Source organism: Triticum dicoccoides, chromosome 2A (assembly GCF_002162155.2).
Source record: "Triticum dicoccoides isolate Atlit2015 ecotype Zavitan chromosome 2A, WEW_v2.0, whole genome shotgun sequence".
NCBI classification, from domain to species: Eukaryota; Viridiplantae; Streptophyta; class Magnoliopsida; order Poales; family Poaceae; genus Triticum; species Triticum dicoccoides.
In genome coordinates, this window is record NC_041382.1 from 318,359,216 (window position 1) to 318,379,851 (window position 20,636).

The window sequence follows — 20,636 nt, forward strand, 5'->3', positions numbered from 1 at the left end:
GACATCTAACTCAAGTTGTGTAACAAGCATGCATATGCGGGAAAGAGCATCCGCTACGATGTTTTCTTTACCCTTGATGTACTTGATGACATAAGGAAAAGACTCAATAAATTCACGCCACTTAGCATGACGCTTGTTCAACTTGGTTTGGCCCTTAAGGTACTTGAGAGTCTCATGATCGGTATGAATGATGAACTCATGGGGACGAAGGTAATGTTCCCACTCATGCAAAACATGGACTAAAGCATATAGCTCTTTGTCATATATGGGGTAATTAAGTTGCGCTCTGGAAAGTTTCTCACTAAAGTAAGCTATGGGGCGCTTCTCTTCCGTTAACACACCGCCTATGCCATTACCACTAGCATCGCAATGAATCTCAAAAGGCTTGTCGAAGTTGGGTAAAGCAAGCACGGGAGCATGAGTAAGCAAATTCTTATGCTCATTGAATGCGGTATCTTGGGATGGTCCCCAAATAAAAGGCGCATTCTTCTTGCTCAAAGCATGTAAAGGCGAGGCAATGGTGCTAAAATCCTTCACAAAGCAACAATAGAAACCCGCAAGACCAAGAAAACTACGCACTTGGTGCAAGTTGGTTGGTTGCGGCCAAGTCTTGATAGCATTGATCTTGGACTCATCAACATGAACACCCTTAGAACAAAAAGCAAAACCCAAGAAATCGAGCTTATCAACACCAAAAAGGCATTTCTCCATATTAGCATGGAGGCGCTCTTTTCTAAGAGTTTGCAAAATGGTGCGGACATGGGTGACATGCTCTTTGATAGATTTGCTAAACAGAAGAATGTCATCGAAGTAAACCACAACAAATATACCAATGTAAGGGCGAAAGGCATGATTCATAAGGCGCATAAAAGTGCCTGGTGTTTCCGAGAGACCCATGGGCATGACTAACCACTCATACAAACCAAACTTGGTTTTGAAGGCGGTTTTCCATTCATCACCTTCTTGTATGCAGATTTGATAGTAACCACTCTTAAGATCAATTTTGGAAAATATAGTGGCACCACTAAGTTCATCTAGCATATCATCTAGGCGTGGAATGGGATACCTATAGCGAACGGTGATAGCATTGATAGGTCTACAATCGGAGCACATGTGAAAGCTACCGTCACGTTTTGGCACAAGAATGACCGGTACGGCACAAGGGCTCAAAGTTTCACGCACATGTCCATGGTCTATGAGATGCTTTACTTGCCTTTGTATTTCTTTGGTTTCTTCGGGGCTGACGCGGTAGGGAGCTTTGTTCGGAAGCGGAGCTCCGGGGATGAGGTCGATGCGGTGCTCAATGCCTCGTAGTGGAGGTAGTCCCGGAGGTAGCTCGTCGGGGAAAACATCGTGAAATTCCTGCAAAAGAGAAGACAACACTAGAGGAATATTGTGAGAAGTGTTAGTTGGTGGTGCATTGTCCTCGCACACAAGGACGTAGTGTAGGACACTAGATGGGTTCTCACACACTCCTCGTATCTCACTTTTGGTGGCAAATAGGACTAAGTTCTTCTTTTCGCTCATCGTGGAGGTCTTCAATTTGGGCTAGTGGCGCTCACTCTCTTTTTGGTAGCTCGCTCTCTCACTATTCTCTCCATGATAGGTGGCTTGCTTGTCGTCAATCACTTGACTTGGGGACATGGGACAAAGTACAAACTCCTTGCCCTTCATCTTGAAGATGTAGTGGTTCGTTCGGCCTTTGTAGACGACTCCTCTATCGAATTGCCATGGCTGTCCAAGGAGAAGATGACAAACGGACATTGGAACGACGTTGCACTCCAAGGTGTCTTCGTAGGCGCCGATTTTGAAGGAGACTTGTACTCGGTGCTCGACTTGGATGGTGCCGGAGTCACTAAGCCATTGCACTTTGTATGGATGTGGATGCTTCGTCTTGGGCAATTGGAGCTTGGAGGAAAGCTCTTCGCTTGCGAGATTATGACAACTTCCTCAATCGATGATGACCTTGATGGATCGTCCCTTGATGCTGGCCTTGGTGTGGAATATGTTGCATCTTTGGACTTCTTCTTGGTGATGTTGGAAGGTCAAGACTTTGGAGACAACGAGTGCGGGACTTGAGTCTTCATCGCAAAAGACTTGTTCTTCTTCATTGTTCACTTGGCGGTGCATGGCGACTTGCTCAAGGGCTTCCATTTCGCCTTCACTCATGGAGTCATAGGTGCCATCGTTGTTGAAGACCATGGTTCGCTTGTTGGTGCACTCATAGGACTTGTGGCCTCGGCCTCCGCAAGTGAAGCACTTGAAGGAACTCGTCTTGTTGGTCCCATCGGTTGGGGTTGATGATGATGAAGCTCTCGGCTTGACATTGCTCGTAGTAGGATGGCTTGTAGTTGACGAAGCTTTCATGGAAATCGACTTGTCAATGTTGGTAGAAGAAGGCTTTGTAGTGGGTGTTGGAGTCGTTGAAGCTTGGTTTTTGGAGAAGCCGTAGGACTTGGATGAGAACTTGGCATACTTGAAGTCATCTTGCACTTGGCGTTTCGCTTTGGTAGCTTGGTGCACTAGCTCGATGAGATTGGAGTATGGTTGGAAGTCGGCGATCTTCTTGATGGGATGATTGAGTCCATTCAAGAAGCGTGCCATTGTTTGCTCATCATCTTCCGTGACATTGGCTCTTATCATTGCAATCTCCATCTCCTTGTAGTATTCTTCAACGCTCTTGGTTCCTTGTTTGAGTTGTTGGAGTTTCTTGAAGAGGTCGCGGTTGTAGTAGGTAGGTACAAAGCGTGCTCTCATGACATCCTTCATTTGCGCCCAAGTAGTGATGGGTGGTTCACCTCTTGCCTCTCGGCGCTCTATGATTTGTTCCCACCAAATGAGCACATAGTCTTGGAACTCAAGGGATGCCATTGCGATCTTCTCTTCTTCATAATTGTGCAAATGGAAGATCTTGTCAACTTTCAATGCCTGATGAGGACATCCCTACACCTTTACCATCATTTTCTAATAAAGATGATATTGCACAAGACAAGTCCAATGAAATCAGAATTGGACCAATTAGAAGAGCACGTGCAAAACTACTTATACAACAGGTGAATTCACTCTTAGTTGAATCTGACATTTGTGTTAATCAGAATTTTATACTGCCTAAGTCTTTGCATATTTGTATGATCAGATTTGAAGGGAAGGCAAGCTTGGCACATGGAGATGAAGAATTGCAGCAAGAAGAACTTCTACTGATGTCTAATATCAGCAAGTGCGCGAGGGAGGAGAGGGAGGCGGGTGCACAACATAAACAGAAGGAAAATCAGAACCGGACTCGGATTGACAGCCAGGAGGCCCGCAATTGATATACATGCAGAATCCATGTCCGTGCTCCAAATAAGGCGTTTAAATACAATTTGGAAAGCTTGACTCGTGTGCTTTCCAAATTGTATACTCGCAGCCCGTGATTCGCGGTGACCGAGTCGCAGTCACCAAAACAATACGGCGATTGTTTCTGCCAGTTTTTGCAGATAGATTCGTTTAAGTTAGGAAAGTTAGAGATAAGTTGGATTTCGACCCCAACACTATGTTGGACGTCCACGGGTCTTTATATACCCTTGTAAGTCATGGCTTTTAGGGTCAGACCACGTTTTGATTAAACTCATATCAGACTGAATTGCTTTAAGCATTCCTCTGTACTCATATTCCTCTTTGCATCGATCAGGAATATTTACCTACACCAAATTTGTTTCGATAGGGTGTATTTGCTACTGAAAGTCAAGTGCTATCTGTCATTCCACTGGGAATTGGGAGATTGCAGAACCGCTTCGTGGTCGATGGCTACGTGCGCAAGTGTGTGGTGTTGCGAATATCCATAGGGTTGAAGATCTGTTGCATTGGCAACGGGGGAACAGCCGGAGAGTTCGAGAGCATCTCACAAGTTATCCTGCAAGTTCAACATCGACATCCTACACTCACTGAGAAGATCGGGCCACCCCTTATCATCTTGGTATCAGATTTCCAGCGTTATCTCGGTGAGCATCCACAAATCCCTTAGATTAATTTTTGTTTTCGTCCTACACAAAAAAAGGCATACAAAAATATTAGGGTTTAGAGTTTTTGCCATAGCCTAGATAGCATCGGTTCCAAGTTTTAGTTGCTGATCGTAGTCTTTTATTTGCGTAACTTACTTTCTGATCTGAGTCGTTGTAGATTGTCTAGGTTCTCCTTTTCTCACGTCGGAGTCATTTGGTTGCTGTCAAGTCTATTGATCCGAGTCAGATTTTGTTTGGTTTGATTAACTATCCAAATCAGATTGTGTTTCATTTGATAACCATAGTTAGCCTTTCTTCTTTTGCATAGTACTTTCCTATTGAGACTAGCATATCCTTTGCTCTACGGGCTGCTCATATAGGAATTTGGAGAGTGCATCTTTTGTTTTGGCAAAATCAGATTGGTTACTAATTGCTCAGGTTACTGATACAAAAAAAAGAAAAAGAAGAAAAAGAAAAGGAAAACAAAAAAAGAAAGAAAAAGAAAACGAAAAAAAGAGGAGGAAAAGAAAGCTATACTTGGAAGTTACATATATTTTCGGTGAGTTTGTCAGTTTTTCTGCCACGTTCATTGCACTAGTAAATTGAGCAATCTCGTGCCCGTATAAATTGAGCAATTTACTAGCGTCTCTCCTATGCATTTGCAACACGAGCATTACTCTGACATTCCAGAATTTTGAGCTTAGTTTCAGAGTTGCATTTGCCCCACTTATCTCCACCGTGTGTGTTTCCGTGGATATCTATCATACGATCAGCACTAGGATTTGTGAATTGGTGTTGATAGGTATTCCAACCAAGCTCCACCATATACCCTATTTGTTGTGTGATAGTTTTCACCCTCGGTATTCGCTACATCACATTCGTGCACGTTTTGCCCATACAAGTTGGTAAGCTTTTCTAATTCACTTTGGAACGGTAAGATACCTTGTTTCTTTCGGTTTTGAGTGAGTTGAGAGTTTTCCACATACACTATATTTTCTGTGAGTACTAATCACCTAATCATGTCCAACGAGTCTTTTGATATACAGTAGAAAAAGGACCCTAAATCTGTGGTGCATTGGAATGAATATGAAGCTCTTCGTGATCATCTTCAGCGACAAATTCAGTGTGCAACCGATGCTATAAATGAGAATGTGCAGAACATGGAGTTGGACCTCAAGGATGCCACAAAAACCATCACAGCTACACAACGTCAAGTTACTGAAATTTAGGGGACTCTAGTTAACTTGCAGCAAGCTATGGCTGCATTGCAACAGTCCGTTGATCGCCAACATAATCAGCGGCGTGATGATGATGATGGTGAAGCTAGTGTTCATGGTGGTAATGAGGGTGTTGCAGCTGCTAATGCTGCCAATGTACAAGGGGCTGCAGCACGTCGTGCACAATTACAGCAAGTTAATCGGGACCAGCAAGCTCCACATGAGCCGCTTGTTGCTGGTCAAGATGGTGGTCGTGGTAATGGAGGCCGTGGTGGTGGCCGTGCTGCTGCAATGCCCGTAGGCCGTGGATTTGCTCCTCTTGGTGCGCGCCGTCGATTTGATAATGATGCTTTTGCACAACCAGCCAACCGTGATGATGATGGTCTGGGCAAACCAAACTTCACCGTCCCCAAGTTTGTTGGTTCTACTGATGTTGAAGAGTACCTCAATTGGGAGCTGAAGGTGGAAAAATTATGACGCATGCATGAGTACACCGAGGACATAAAAATAAAACTTGCATCTTCTGAATTTGATGACTATGCTTTGCTTTGGTGGGATAATATGGTACAGTCCAGAATTGAAGATGGTGAACGTCCCATTATTACATGGAGAGCTATGAAGGAAGAGATGTGTGCTCGCTTTGTTCCACGCAATTATATTCGCTCTCTCTATGACAAATTGCAGAATTTGAGGCAAGGTACTTCTTCCGTGGATGAATATTTTCAGGAGATGGAGCTTATTATGCAGCGTGCTAGAGTGTGTGAACAGCCTAAAAAAACAATGCAGTGATTTCTCTCTGGTCTGAACTATAACATCAAGCGTATTGTTCGTCTTCACCAATATTATGACATGACAGATTTGTTACACCAAGCACATGAGGCTGAATTGCAAGTGGCTGAGGATGCTAAGTTTACATCTCGCACAACACCGAGTAGAGGACGTTTTACACCACGAACAACACCTACTATGGAGCCTACTCCTAGTTCTACTCTGGTTTTCGTGGTAATACTTCTTCCAAATCAGATTCGGTGATTTCTAATGCGAAGAAACCGGCGCAACCTGCTGCTAGTGTTGCTGGTTCTACTAATTCTATAGCAAGAAACAGGGACATGAGTTGTCATACATGTGGTGGAAGGGGTCATTTTAAGAGAGATTGTCCCAATAAAAAGGTTATGTTGATTAATGAGGATACAACAGAATATGAAACCGGTGATGATGCTGACCCTGATTCTGAAATTTGGGAGGAAGATGAAGATGGTTCAATAGATGCTTATTCTACACACTATCCTATAATTGTTTGCTCGCCCAAAGTGCTAAGTGTTACGCCTAGTCCTGCAAAACAGCGGTGCAATTTGTTTCAAACAAAGGCCGTTGTTGGTCCTGGTAAGGCATGCAAGGTTATAATTGATGGTGGTAGTTGTCACAATTTGGCTAGTAAGGAGTTATGCCAAAAGTTGAAATTGAAATATTTACCGCACCCCAATCCATATTTTATTCAGTGGTTAAGTGATAGTGGAGAGATGAATATCAGCCACATGGTGTGTGTGGAATTTTAGATCGGACCATATAAAGACACCATTGAGTGTGATGTGGTTCCTATGACCGTGTGTCACCTGTTGTTGGGACGCCCATGGCAGTATGCTAGAGATGTCTGCCACAATGGGAGAGCCAACACATATCATTTAAATTGGCGTCGCAAGGAGGTTACTTTGAGGCCTATGACACCGCAGCAAATTGTAAATGAATCTCGTCAAAAAATTGAAGTGAATCTTGAACGAGAGAGTGAGAGATTAGATAGGCGAGAGACTACACTTCCGGTGAGTGAGAGCCACAAGCCAAATATGAGTGGTCAAAATAAAAGTGAGGGAGTGAATTCCTTAGTTATGTTAGCCACCAAATCTGATTTGAAAGAGTTTCGTGAGGATCCCACTGCTGTACCACTTTGTGCTGTTGTGCAAGGGTCAAATTTTGGTTTCTAACGACATGACCCCTCTCTCTATTGGTGTTTCTAATGTATTGCATGAATTTAGCGATGTGTTTCCGGAGGAGGTACCCACTGGTTTACCACCATTGCGAGGTATAGAGCATCAAATTGATTTGATACCAGGAGCATCGCTGCCCAATAGAGCACCGTGCCGCACCAACCCCGAGGAAACAAAGGAAATTCAAAAACAAGTACAAGAGCTTCTAGACAAAGGTTATATTCCCATGAGCTTAAGTCCTTGTGTTGTTCCTGTAATTTTGGTTCCTAATAAAGGTGGTACATGGCGCATGTGCGTAGATTGTAGAGCTATAAATAACATCACTATTCGATATCGTCATCCTATTCCACGTTTAGAAGATATGTTGGATGAATTGAGTGGTGCTGATGTTTTCTCTAAAATTGATTTGCGTAGTGGTTATCATCAAATTAGGATGAAAGAAGGGGATGAATGGAAGACATCCTTTAAAACAAAGTTTGGTTTATATGAGTGGTTAGTCATGCCTTTTGGGTTAACTAATGCACCTAGTACTTTCATGAGATTAATGAACCATGTTTTGAGGCATTTCATTAGTAAATTTGTGGTTGTATATTTTGATGATATACTTATTTACAGCTGCAATGAATCTGAACATAGTGATCATATTCGACAAGTTTTGCAAGTATTGTGTGATGCTCAGTTATAGGGTAATCTTGATAAGTGCGCATTTTCCAAAGATAAGGTCATATTTCTCGGATATGTTGTTCTAAGCATGGAGTTGAGGTAGATGAGTCAAAAGTAGAAGCTATTAAAATTGGCCTACTCCTCTGAATGTTAGTCAAGTACGACGATTTCACGGTCTTGCTAGTTTGTATAGATGTTTTGTGAAAGATTTCAGTACTATTGCTACACCTTTGAATGAGCTCACAAAAAAGGGTGTTGATTTTGTGTGGGGCGCAGCCCAAGATAATGCTTTTGATGAGCTGAAACGTCGTTTGACTGCTGCACCTTTGCTTATACTTCCTGATTTCACTAAACAATTTGAGATTGAATGTTATGCTAGTGGAATTGGTATTGGAGGTGTGTTGATGCAAGAGGGTAAACCGATTGCATATTTTTCTGAAAAACTTAATGGTGCACAATTGAACTATCCTGCTTATGATAAAGAATTGTATGCTCTAGTTCGTGTCCTTGAGGTTTGGCAACATTATTTGTGGCCAAAAGAATTTATCATACATTCTAATCATGAGGCTCTGAAATATTTGAAAAGCCAATCCAATTTGAACAAACGTCATGCAAAATGGGTTGAATTTATTGAATCTTTCCCATACATCATTAAATACAAAAAGGGTAAAGATAATGTTGTTGCTGATCCTCTTTCTAGGAAAAACATGTTGTTGACACAATTGGATGTTCAAGTTCCTAGTTTAGAGAGTTTGCGTGATTTATATGCCACTGATCCTGATTTTTCAGCACCATATAAATTGTGTTCAGATGTAAAAGCATGGGAAAAATATCACATACATGATGGCTATTAGTTTAGAGCTAACAAACTAAGTGTTCCAGAATCGTTCGTGTGTTTGCTATTTTTGCAGGAATCACATGACGGCAGTTTGATGGGTCATTTTGGACATGAGAAGACTTTGCTTATGCTCGCTGATCACTTTTATTGGCCTAAGATGAGGCGTGATGTGGACAGATTTGTGAAGCGTTGCATTACTTGTAATAAGGCAAAGTCTAAGCTGAAACCTCACGGTTTGTATACTCCTCTCCCTACTCCTACTACACCATGGGAAGACATAAGCATGGACTTTGTGTTAGGATTGCCTAGGACCAGGAGAGGACATGATTCAATTTTTGTGGTAGTTGATCGTTTTTCTAAGATGGCACATTTTATTGCCTGCCACAAAAACGACGATGCGTCACACATTGCTACTCTGTTTTTCAAGGACATCGTGCGCTTACATGGAGTACCAAAGACGATTGTTTCTGATCGTGACGTGAAGTTTATGAGCTATTTCTAGAAGACACTTTGGGGAAAGCTGGGGACAAAGTTACTATTCAGCACTACTTGTCATCCCCAAACAGATGGGCAAACAAAGGTGGTCAATCGCACACTATCCATGTTGTTGCGATCCATGATAAAGAAGAACTTGCGTGAATGGGAGGAGTGTTTACCGCATGTGGAGTTTGCATATAACAGGGCGCTACATTACATGACTTAGTTATGTCCATTTGAGGTGGTCTATGGTTTTAAGCCAATTACAACACTTGATTTGTTGCCCCTTCCAATTCAAGAGAGAGTGAACATGGATGCATCCAAGAGGGCAGATTTCATGAGGACGTTACATGAGAAGACCAAAGAAGCCATTGAAAAGAAGGGCAAGTACACGGCTGATCGTGTTAATAAGAAGAGAAAGGAGGTGTTGTTTCAGCCGGGCGACATGGTGTGGGTACACTTGCGTAAAGATAGATTTCCTGAATGGCACAAGTCCAAGTTGAAACCAAGAGGTGATGGACTATATAAAGTGCTTGCCAAGATTAATAATAATGCATACAAAATTGATCTTCCGACTGAAGAGTTTGGCGTGAGTAATATGTTCAACGTTGCTGATTTGATGCCATATACTGAAGAAGACCTTGGTGCGTTGCGGTCGACGCCTTTTCAAGGGGGGGAGGATGATGAGGACATCCCTATTCCTTTACCATCATTTTGAAATAAAGATGATATTGCACAAGAAAAGTCCAATGAAATCAGAATTGGACCAATTAGAAGAGCATGTGTAAAACTACTTGAACAACAGGTGAATTCACTCTTAGTTGAATCTGACATTTGTGTTAATCAGAATTTTATACTGCCTAAGTCTTTGCATATTTGTATGATCAGATTTGAAGGGAAGGCAAGCTTGGCACGTGGAGATGAAGAATTGCAGCAAGAAGAACTTCTACTGATATCTAATATCAGCAAGTGCACGAGGGAGGAGAGGGAGGTAGGTGCACAACATAAACAGAAGGAAAATCAGAACCGGACTCGGATTGACAGCCAGGAGGCCCGTAATTGATATACGTGCAGAATCCATGTCCGTGCTCCAAATAAGGCGTTTAAGTACAATTTGGAAAGCTTGACTCGTGTGCTTTCCAAATTGTATACTCGCAGCCTGCGATTCGCGGTGACCGAGTCGCAGTCACCAACACAATACGGCGGTTGTTCCTGCCAGTTTTTCCAAATAGATTCGTTTAAGTTAGGGAAGTTAGAGATAAGTTGGATTTCGACCCCAACACTATGTTGGACGTCCAGGGGTCTTTATATACCCTTGTAAGTCGTGGCTTTTAGGGTTAGACCACATTTTGATTAAACTCATTCAGACTGAATTGCTTTAAGCATTCCTTTATACTCATATTCCTCTTTGCATCGATCAGGAATATTTACCTATACCAAATTTGTTTCGATAGGGTGTATTTGCTACTGAAAGTCAAGTGCTATCTGTCGTTACACTGGGAATTGGGAGATTGAAGAACCGCTTCGTGGTCGGCGGCTACGTGCGCAAGTGTGTGGTGTTGCGAATATCCATAGGGTTGAAGAGCTGTTGCATTGGCAACGGGGGAACAGCCAGAGAGTTCGAGAGCATCTCACAAGTTATCCTGCAAGTTCAACATCGACATCCTCCGCTCACTGAGAAGATCGGGCCACCCCTTATCAATGCCCATGAAAGGTACTCTTCAAGATCGTTGCTTCCGTTGAACTTGGGCATGGTGAACTTGAGTTTGCCATAGTGTTGCTCTTCATTGTGTTGGGGTCGGGGATGATGATGCCCATGTTGTTGATGATTGTTCAACTCGTGGTGCTCTTGGCGCGGAGGGTTGTCAACCACGTGTTGCTCTTATCGTGGGTGATCTCCATTGTCTTCATGATCTTGAGGAACTGGTTGTTCTTGGCGTGCTTGTGGAGGAGCTTCTCGAGCGCGAGGAGGAACTTGACGGTGCACGCGAGCTAGATAAATCCTCTCGCGGACTTCTTCGCGAAGTGCTTCGGCATGTTCACGAGCTTGTCAGGCTCGGTCGGCTATGGCTCGACTTGAATCACGTAGAGCTTGTTGTGCCTCAAGTGCTTGAGTGTCACAGAGTTGTTGTTCTTGACGTTGTGCCTCGACATCTTGTGCATTTTGGTGTATACGCGCGCGTTCTTCCTCTTCATGTTGGCGTTGACGTTGCCGTTCTCGTGCTAGCGCAAAGGCTTCTTGGGTTTGAAATCGTCGGTGCTCTTGCGAGTCTGTGTCATGTAGAGGATTGAGGTTTGCTTGATGCTCGTTCCGCATGGCACGGCGAAGAGTGTTCGATGTTGGTGTACTTGAGCCGGAGAGGGTGAAGTCGGAGTGGCGACTTGAACGGCTCCTTCTTGAAGTGGAAGAAGAGCGGTTGAGCAACAAAGCGCGAATCTCGTCCATCCTTGTGTCATTCTCTTGCTTGTGATTGTCGAGCTTGTGGTTGAAGTAGTCCCTTGTACGTTGCTCGGAGAGTCGCAAGTCGGTGGTGAGGTTGTCGATGCGGTCACTCATGGCTTGCTGTTCGTGATGCAAAGCACGTTGTGCACGAAAGAGGTGACTCTTGGTGACGAAGGAGTTCATGTCATCGTCTTTCTCCATGAATAGTGGGTTGGTAGAAGTACTTGGCCTATCCATTATTCCAATGTGAGTGCTAGAAAGAGAAGAACGAATACCAATGTACCTTGACCGAAGTTGAAAGTGGATCGATGATCACTCCAATGTAGGACAAGGAAATAGCACGATTGGTACCAATTCTTGTCGGTTTCTCACACCTACACAAGTAAAAGCTTATGGTGGAGCTTGGTTAGGATGGTGGCACAAAATTTGATGCAATTTGTAAGTGAGCTTCAATAATGTTGGAAAAGATTCGAAAGATGTAATGTAACAAGTAGACCAAGCATATAAGGTACATGGAAAGACACACGCAAAAAAGATAAGTGGGGTTGTGCAACCAAGGATGAGCCAAAATGTGGAATCCACAAAAATGCTCGTGTTGCAAAACACTAGAGAGACGCTAGCACGATTGCACAATAGGCGGATACAAGAACTTGTGCACAACCTACTTAGCAAAACTGCAACGACTTCTATCCCAAGTATGTTCTATGCAAGGTGTTCCGATCATATGATCCAAGATGATCTAGTATGACAATCTTAATGTTGTATGATGCTATGGTTCTTGCTTAAAAGCTCTTTTCTTATCTTTCCTTTTTGCTTAAAAGCTTGTTTGGCTCTTTGATGTTTGAGCTCTTTTCTCATGCAATGCTTGACGAACTAAGATAGCGACTGTGTATGGGGAAACAACTTTGTGATACAAGGGATGATACCAATATATGCAACAATGATGTATGTATGCTATGGGAGGTATGATCACTAATGTGCACAAGTCTCGTTGCCGGCAATACTCAAAGGCTAGTCTCGATGGATAAGCAACGCAAAGGAGTGAGGCTATGAAGGCTATCAATGTAATGGCAAGAGTGATATGTCCAATACCAAGATGAGGTTACCGTTCTTGCTTACGGTTGAAGGTTTCAAAAGGATGAGATTGTAGTCGTTGTCGTAGTGCACGGTCTTCAGTACGTTAGCGAAGATGCCGCTGCACCAAGGGCGGAGTTGTCAAAGTAGCGGAAATCATCGAAGATGTGCGAACTTTCTTTCTAAGCCGGAAGGTCCGGGCGGGACGGAAGGTCCGGGCTCCGAAGGTTCCGGTGCGGCCGGAAGGTCCGGTGGCCGGAAGGTCCGGCTGTGGATGGAAGGTCCGGGCGTGTACGGAAGGTCCGGTGGTTGCGAAACTGGCAAGAACAGAGAAGTGGGGATCGTGGACTTGGGCGGAAAAACTTGAGGAAAAACCCAAATCTGGAGGGGAAAAGCAAGGAAATTGGTGGAAAAGATGGGTGGGGAGGCTAGATCTACGAGCCACACACAAAATTCACGGATCAAATCCAACAAAACTTCAACACACCAACAAATCAAAAAAAAATGGGGCTATTTTTGGTGGGGATTTTCGGATTAGGACGAAAAACAACAAAATTAGGCTAGAAACACAACGGGGAGGCTCTGAAATCGTGATCAATGTGGCTCATGATACCAAGATGATGTAGGGTAGAACCCTAATCGCCCAATCTTTCACAAAAGGAGCGGAATCCCGCGATAAACACGAAGAACACAAATGGGAAAACGAGGGGAAACACAAGGGAAATAGGAGAGGAACACTCAAACCAACAAGATAGTCACACACGTGCTAGATCCTCGAATACATAGAGTAAGATACACGATCCACGATCAACTAGGGACGATACACGGTAACCGGTCTTCTCCGTGAGGAGGTCTGGATGTTCTTCCCTAAAGAGGGGTCTTGAATCCACTTGGGGAATCTTCTCCGAGGAGGTGCGATCTCCGAGGAGAAGGTAACCAAGTGCATGAGAAAAGCTCTCACACAATCATGAGCTATCTCTTTGCTAACCCAAAAACGTAGGTAGGAGAAGAGTATTTATAGTCTAGGTGACGAAAGGGTACGCGGGCCTCGGCCCAAGTCGCTGCGCGCAGGCAGGGCCGGAAGTTCCGGGCGAGGTCGGAAGTTCCGGGCACCAGAGGTTCCGGGGAGGGTCTGGCCTAACTAGAGAGTTGGCGCGGGTGGAGATGTATTGGCATCCGGGGGCCGAAAGGTCCGGGCTGGCCGGAGGTTCCGGGCGCCGGAAGGTCCGGGACAGGGTCCGGGCTAACCCGAGAGTTGGCACGCCTAGGCTGGTCGAAGTCATCGGCGGCCGGAAGCTCCGGGTTGGCCGGAAGGTCTGGGGGGCAGAAGTTCTGGGCTCTGGCCGGAGGTTCCGGGCGATCTAGAGTGTTGACGCTTGTCTCTTCTTCTACAGCCCTCGGCTCCGTGTCTTGAGCGTTGTACCTGACCACACATAGCATCTCAGACTTAGGCAGTAGCCATGTCTCACTTGAAGAGGGGGAAAACTCCAGTAGGAGTGATGTCACCTCGGATTGAATAGCACGTGCCCTAGCCCTTGTCATGGGCCCACTTGGAGCTTGGATAGTTGAGCTGGCGTCCATGGGGATGGTCGTGGGATGCTCCGCATCATCTCCCCTCCCTTGGGGAAGATCCGTCCTCGGATCGAATTCTTCATCATCGTGGAAGGGAGAGATATCTTTGATGTTTAAGATGTCGCTCACGTTGTATTTGTCGCGCGGGAGGTCGATCTTGTAAGCGTTGTCATTGTAGCGTGTGAGCACCTTGAAGGGTCCATCTGCTCGTGGTCGAAGCTTAGACTTGTGTTCTTTTGGAAAGCGGTCCTTGCGAAGATGTAGCCACACGAGATCACCAATGTTGAAGACCATAGGTTGCTTGTTGACGTTGAGCTTGGTCGCAAGGCGTTGTACTTGGCGCTCGATGGTGTTTCTTGTATCTTCATGCACCTTCTTGAGATGTGTCGCTCGTGCACTTGCGTCCAAATTGATGCACTCTTGGAGTGGTAGAGGAAGAATGTCCAGTGGTGACAATGGGTTAAATCCATAGACGACCTCGAATGGGGACTTGCCGGTTGTTGAGTGTCTTCCCGATTGTAGGCGAACTCGGCGATGAGTACTCGAAGTAGAGCGGAGAGTGTTCGGTTGGTCACCTCTGTTTGGCCGTCGGTTTGAGGATGGTAAGCCGTGGAAAAGAGTAGCTTTATTCCAAGCTTGGCGCATAGGGTCTTCCAAAAGTAGCTAAGGAAATTGACGTCGCGGTCCGAGACGATAGTCTTTGGCACACCATGTAGATGCAATATTACCCTACAAAAGAGATTAGCAACATGTGAAGCATCGTCTATCTTATTGCAAGGAATGAAATGTGCCATTTTAGAGAAATGGTCCACAACGACAAATATGGAATCTTTCCCATTTCGAGTCCAAGGGAAACCAAGTACAAAGTCCATGCTAATGTCTTCCCATGGTTGGTATGGAATTGGTAGAGGCATATAGAGGCCATGAGATTGAGCTTTGGACTTAGCTTTGCGACATGTAAAGCATCGGTTGGTGAAGCGATTGACGTCCCGAAACATCTTGGGCCAAAAGTAGTTCTTCGAGAGCGTGGCAAACGTCTTGTCGCGTCCGAAATGTCCCATTAAGCCTCCTCCATGAGATTCCTGCAAAAGCAACAAACGAAGAGAAGACTCAGGGATGAAAAGTAAGTTAGCTCCCATAAGATATCCATTTTTTATGTAATAGCGTTCGCAAGAGGTGTGCGACAAACACTTGGCATAAGGAGTAGCAAAAGTTGCATCATGCTCATACAAGTCTTTGATATGCTCGAAACCAATGACATCTAACTCAAGTTGTGTAACAAGCATGCATATGCGGGAAAGAGCATCCGCTATGATGTTTTCTTTACCCTTGATGTACTTGATGACATAAGGAAAAGACTCAATAAATTCACTCCACTTAGCATGACGCTTGTTCAACTTGGTTTGGCCCTTAAGGTACTTGAGAGTCTCATGATCGGTATGAATGATGAACTCATGGGGACGAAGGTAATGTTCCCACCCATGCAAAACACGGACTAAAGCATATAGCTCTTTGTCATAGATGGGGTAATTAAGTTGTGCTCCGGAAAGTTTCTCACTAAAGTAAGCTATGGGGCGCTTCTCTTGCGTTAACACACCACCTATGCCATTACCACTAGCATTACAATGAATCTCAAAAGGCTTGTCGAAGTTGGGTAAAGCAAGCATGGGAGCATGAGTAAGCAAATTCTTAAGCTCATTGAATGCGGTATCTTGGGATGGTCTCCAAACAAAAGGCGCATTCTTCTTGCTCAAAGCATGTAAAGGCGAAGCAATGGTACTAAAATCCTTCACAAAGCGATGATAGAAACCCGCAAGGCCAAGAAAACTACGCACTTGATGCAAGTAGGTTGGTTGCGGCCAAGTCTTAATAGCATTGATCTTGGACTCATCAACATGAACACCCTTAGAAGAAACAACAAAACCCAAGAAAACGAGCTTATCAACACCAAAAAGGCATTTTCCATATTAGCATAGAGGCGCTCTTTTCTAAGAGTTCGCAAAATAGTGCGGACATGGGTGACATGCTCTTTGATAGATTTGCTAAACACAAGAATGCCATCGAAGTAAACCACAACGAATATACCAATGTAAGGGCGAAAGACATGATTCATGAGGCACATACAAGTGCCTGGTGCTTCCAAGAGACCCATAGGCATGACTAACCACTCATACAAACCAAACTTGGTTTTGAAGGCGGTTTTCCATTCACCACCTTCTTGTATGCGGATTTGATAGTAACCACTCTTAAGATCAATTTTGGAAAATATAGTGGCACCACTAAGTTCATCTAGCATATCATCTAGGCGTGGAATGGGATACCTATAGCGAACGGTGATAGCATTGATAGGTCTACAATCGGAGCACAAGTGAAAGCTACCGTCATGTTTTGGCACAAGAATGACCGGTACGACACAAGGGGTCAAACTTTCACGCACATGTCCATGGTCTATGAGATGTTTTACTTGCCTTTGTATTTCTTTGGTTTCTTCAGGGTTGACGCGGTAGGGAGCTTTGTTCGAAAGCGGTGCTCCGGGAATGAGGTCGATGCGGTGCTCAATGCCTTGTAGTGGAGGTAGTCCCAGAGGTAGCTCGTCGGGGAAAATGTCATGAAATTCCTACAAAAGAGAAGACAACACTAGAGGAAGATTGTGAGAAGTGTTGGTTGGTGGTGCATTGTCCTTTCACACAAGGACATAGTGTAGGACACTAGATGGGTTCTCACACACTCCTCGTATCTCACTTTTGGTGGAAAATAGAACTAAGTTCTTCTTTTCGCTCATCGTGGAGGTGTTCGATTTGGGCTTGTAGCGCTCACTCTCTTTTTGGTGGCTCGCTCTCTCACTATTCTCTCCACGATGGGTGGCTTGCTTGTTGGCGATCACTTGACTTGGGGACATGGGAAGAAGTACATACTCCTTGCCCTTCATCTTAAAGATGTAGTGGTTCATTCGGCTGTTGTGGACAACTCCTCTATTGAATTGCCATGGCCGTCCAAGGAGAAGATGACAAATGGACATTGGAACGACGTCGCACTCCAAGGTGTCTTCATAGGCGCCGATTTTGAAGGAGACTTGTACTCGGTGCTCGACTTGGATGGTGCCGGAGTCACTAAGCCATTGCACTTTGTATGGATGTGGATGCGTCGTCTTGGGCAATTGGAGCTTGGATCAAAGCTCTTCGCTTGCGAGATTATGACAACTTCCTCCATCGATGATGACCTTGACGGATCGTTCATTGATGCCGACCTTGGTGTGGAATATGTTGCATCTTTGGTCTTCTTCTTGGTGATGTTGGAAGGTCAAGACTTTGGAGACAACGAGTGCGGTACTTGAGTCTTCATCGCAAAAGACTTGTTCTTCTTCCTTGTTCACTTGGCGGTGCATGGCGACTTGCTCAAGGGCTTCCATTTCGCCTTCACTCATGGAGTCATAGCTGCAATCGTCGTTGAAGACCATGGTTCGCTTGTTGGTGCACTCATAGTGATGCGGAGCATCCCAAGATCATCCCCATGGATGCACCCACACCTCCAACGACACCACTTGGACCAATGACACAAGCTCGAGCCAAAGCTATCGAAGATAAGGTGAACTCACTCCTCTCCGAACTTCCACTTTCTATGCATGAGACATGGCTACTACCTATGTCCGAGGTGTTGTGCATGATTAGGTACCAAGAGGAGAACCAACGGAAGAGGAGAACCAACGAAAGGAGCCAAGAGCATCTCCCAGGCCCCGGACATCGGGCCAAGGCCCCGGACGTCCGGCCCCTAGAGCGTCTTCCACTACAGCAGCCCAGACGCAGAAGGCTACAGGCCCCGGACATCCGGCCTCTCCCGATCCCCCGGACATCCGGCCACCGGCCCGGAAATCCAGCCCCTCCGAACCCGAGAGCAACAAATGCCACCGCTCTAGCCCGGACATCCGGCCCCCCAGCCCGGACATCCGGCGTCGCCTGAAAGCCCAGACATCCGGCCCGACCAGCCCGGACATCCGGCCTCCCCTGTCTGTGCACAGTGAAGGGCCGAGGCCCGTGTATCCCTTCTCCCCCCTAGACTATATATACTCCACCCGTACAACTTTCTAGGGTTAGCAAATGATTAGCTCATATTTTGTGTGAGAGCTTTGCTCATCCACTTGGTTACCTTCTCCTCAGAGATTCGAGCCTCCACCGAAGAAGATCCCCCAAGCGGATTCAAGACCCCTCTTTAGGGAAGAACATCAAGACCTCCTCATGGAGAAGAACCGGTTACCCTTTTGTATCGTCCCTAGTTGATCGTAGACCGTGTGTCTTACTTTATGTACTCGAGGATCTAGCCCATGTGTGACTTGTTCTTGTTAGTTTGAGTGTTCCTCTCGTGTTTCCCCTTGTGATTTCCCTCGTTCCCCTCTTTGTGTTCCTCGTGTTCTTTGCGGGATCCGCTCCTTTCGTGAAAGATCGAGCGATTAGGGTTCTATCCTACATCATCTTGGTATCTAGAGCCACATTGATCACGATTTCGGAGCCTCCCTGTTGTGTTTCTAGCCTTGTTTTGTTGATTTTTGTCCTAATTCTAAAAATCCCCACCAAAATAGCCCCCCAAATTTTTTTTGTCATTTGTTGGTGTGTTGAGATTTTGTTGGTTTGGATCCATGGATTTGCTTTGTTTTGAGTGGATCTAGCTTCCCATCCTTTTTCCCCCAATTTCCATCCACAAATTCCTCTGAATTTTGCCCGGTTTTAACCTCTCCTCGCGGTGTTCATGCCGTTCGTCCCCGGATCCAGAGCCCGGACATCCGGCCCGTCCAGCCCGGACATCCGGCCTCCCACCCGGACATCCAACCGCTGGCAGTAACATCTCCATCCACCGCCCCGTTTTCCAGCCAATTTCCATCAAATTTTGCTCCGGTGCCCACCATATACCATATATACTTCTGCATACCTCCACTACTTCCGCATAACCCAACCATTTTTGGACCGTTTCGCTCTCCGACACATTTACTACTTCGAGGTTTGAGAATTTGAGAGCGGTACCATATCCTTTTGTGTTTCGGCTATCTAGGTACGGTTCGACATCGACATCACCATCGCTCATCTTCTCCACGGACGTGTCCTACATCATCACCGCCGTCCTACATCGTCATCAACAACGACCACCTCGACTACATCTTGGTATTCGTCCCACCATTTTGACACCATACCGGAAGCAAGACTGGTAACCTCATCTTGGTATTGGACATATCACTCTTGCCATTACATTGATAGCCATCATAGCCTTACTCCTTTGCGTTGCTTACCCATCGATACTAGCCATTGAGTATTGCCGGCAACAAGACTTGCGCACATTAGTGATCATACTTCCCATAGCATACATACATCATTGTTGCATATATCGGTATCATCTCTTGTGTCACAAAGTTGGCATCGCATACTCATTTGCTATCTTGGTTCTTCAAGCATTACATGAGAAAAGCGCTCAAACATCAAAGAGCCAAATAAGCTTTTAAGAAAATAGAAAAGATAAGCAAAGATCTTTTAAGCAAGAACCATAGCCTCTTACAACATTAAGATTTTCATACTCGATCATCTTGGATCATATCATAGCAACACCTTGCACAAAGAAATATTTGGGATAGAAGTCGTTGCATTTTTGCTAAGTAGGTTGTGCACAAGTTCTTGTATCCGCCTATTGTGCAATCGTGCTAGTGTCTCTCTAGTGTTGTGCAACAAGAGCATTTTTGTGGATTCCACATTTTGGCTCACCCTTGGTTGCACAACCCCACTTATCTTTTTGCGTGTGTGTTTCCGTGTACCTTATATGCTTGGTCTACTTGTTACATTGCATCTTGCAAATCTTTTCCAACATTATTGAAGCTCACTTACAATTGCATCAAATTTTGTGCCACCATCCTAACCAAGCTCCACCAAAAGCTTTTACTTGTGTAGGTGTGAGAAACCGACAAGAACTAGTACCAATTGTGCTATTTCCTTGTCCTACATTGGAGTGATCCTCGATCCACTTTCAACTTCGGTCAAGGTACATTTGGTACTCGTTCTTCTCTTTCTACCACTCACATTTGTCTTGGAATGATGGATAGGCCAAGTACTTCTACCAACCCACTCTTCATGGAGCAAGACGACGACATGAACTCCTTCGTCACCAAGAGTCACCTCTTTGGTGCACAACGTGCTTTGCATCAAGAGCAACAAGCTATGAGTGAACGCATCGACAACCTTGCCGCCGACTTGCGACTTTCTGAGCAACATACAAGGGACTACTTTGACCACAAGCTCGACGATCACAAGCAAGAGAATGACGCAAGGATGGATGAAATTCGTGATTTGTTGCTCAACCTTTCGTCTTCCACTTCAAGAAGGATTCGTTCAAGCCGCCACTCTGACTTCACCCTCT